The sequence below is a fragment of the Oratosquilla oratoria genome, chromosome 25, assembly GCF_046742065.1.
Source record: "Oratosquilla oratoria isolate Oo_2021 chromosome 25, ASM4674206v1, whole genome shotgun sequence".
Classification (NCBI taxonomy): domain Eukaryota; kingdom Metazoa; phylum Arthropoda; class Malacostraca; order Stomatopoda; family Squillidae; genus Oratosquilla; species Oratosquilla oratoria.
This window is the reverse complement of record NC_134801.1, coordinates 36,184,233-36,186,732: the sequence shown is the minus strand read 5'-3', so window position 1 is coordinate 36,186,732 and position 2,500 is coordinate 36,184,233.

Genomic DNA, 2,500 nt, shown 5'->3' with positions numbered 1-2,500 from the left:
CAGGAACCCCTTCACCGAGGAGGTAAATGAAACGGTCTGTTGGCATCCACACTAGAAATGAAACACGGCAGCCGGTTTGAAGTGAGTCAAACGAGATAAGACATTACTCCTTCGCTACTGAGACAGTGATAAAGTGAGAAATGAAACCACTGTCCATATTCGAAAGACAAGAACTGTGTTTTTGATTATTTATTTATTCATTTACTTATCTATTTACTTATTTATTTATTTATTTATTTATTTATTTATTCATTTATTTATTTTTCTAACTGGCACGAAAGGGGCACATCATAATGATGGCGGTGCACTAGACATTTCTCTCTAGATACTACTTGTCTCTCCTACTTCGTTTGAATAGAAACGACTTCGGTCATGATCTTTTGTTTTTCAATTTTCGAAATGTCAATTTACTCCTGCGTCATATAGTGAAAAGCTGAATAACGAACTAAAAGAAGTTAAACCTATACGAATGTTAGACACATTGTTTAGATGTTTCCACACAAGTCTAGAATATCATAACCGAAGTCGTTTCTACGCAAAGTGACAAAAACAAGTAGTATGCAGCCTAGTGTGCTGACACCTTAACAGAGGCGACATCATGGAAATGAAAAAAGACAGACTAGTGGCAACCGTGACAAAAGGGAAGTGCCATCAGGTATGAAAGGGATTAATGAAATTCTGATCAGTAATTTAATTTATTTCCTGCTGGACCCACATTTTTTTGTTTCGTTTTTTTTTTTTTTCAAATTTTGAAACCGGGTCAGTACTGTTGACCATCGACATTTTCAGTTCTGTTTTTTGTTTTATGATTCTACTTCGATAGTAATGCCCGCGTGCAGTTTCTCGATGAATCGTATATATCTATGGATGTATGTATCTATGTATATATATATATATATATATATATATATATATACATATATATATTTACATATACATACATATACCAATGGCTTTTCCCCTTCACAAAGGAGGTAGATAAAGTCAAATGTATAAATTCACTCCAAACCATTTCATCCCAACATACTACACTCCTATTCACCACCTCTTTTCTTGGCTCCTCCTGGATGATGGGTCATCCCTGCATCTCGCCCACTTTCCTGGGTCAGAAGCAATGCAGCATGACACAGTACATTCACAGTAAGGCAGCTTCACTTAATCGGAGACCCCCCTCTCCATCCACTCATGCAGAAAAGGAGAAGACGGGGAGAAATCCCTTCGGGCTGTGTCAAAACGTAACTCATACTTACTTCCTCACCTCCACCCCCCACCCACTCCCTTCCATGCATCTTAACATTATCCATACACAACCATTCTCCACTCACCCCTATCTTCTGTCTTCTCCCTTCTTTACTCAACAGACATTCCCCTCTTTCCCAATGCCCCTTTCACCATCTATCTCATCATTGGTCGACCCCTCAGTTTCACTCCTTCCACCTTAACCTTCCAAACCTCTTTTACAAATCTTTCTTTACCCATTCTTTCCATGCGTCCAAACTATCCCAAATCTCTTTTATTAGCCGTATCTCCCAACTTCCTTTCTACCCCCGCTCTCCTCCTCATCTCCTCGTTTCTCTCTCTATCCAACCTAGTAACCCCTATCGTACTTCTCAGACATCTCATCTCAAACATACTTAAACACCTCCTCTCTTATATTCCATGTTTCTGTCCCATACAGTGCTGTCGACACAATAACTCCTTCATACAATCTCCTTAGTATCAATTTCCAAATATCTATTTACTCATTACACATTTTAATTCCCCCAAGGCATTTACTTGCTTCTATCAACCTACATTCTACCTTCACCTCCACTCCTCCCTTTCCCACCACATTCGCACCCAAATATTTAAAGCTATCCATTTCCTCCAGTCTCTCTCCCTTAATACTTCCAATTTACTGCCATATTTCCCTTGTATAAATTTTATCATCTTACTTTTATCCACATATATCTACAGCTTCCTTTCGTACACCTTCCCACACTCCGTCACTAACTTCCTTCATCACTCCTCTGATCCTGCTACAAGCGCAGTATCCTAAGTAAACTACAACTGGCTTTTCTACTATTTTTCTCCATTTTCTTTCATCATTACAAATCCCCCACCCATTACCCTTGCGCTCACCTCTCGCACTACCCCATCTATGGATAAAACTAAACAGCCAAGGCGACATAAGACGTACTTGGCGAAGTCCCTCCATTACCTCAAAACACTCACTCTCTTCACTTCTTATTCTAACACAGGCTCTACTACTCTCATGAAAACACTTTACTTCTCAAAACAGCTTTGCTCCTATCCCATATATCTGCAATACCTCCCACAAGGCATATATATATATATATATATATTATGGAAGAAAGTATACGCTGGACTCGACGTTCGTCAATTTATTCCGACGTTTCGAACCCTGTCCGGGGTTCGTCTTCAGGGTAATACAGTGGTAGCCATAGAAAATGAACATAAATAGGGGATACCTGGTGCACTGGGACAGGTCTTCCCAGTA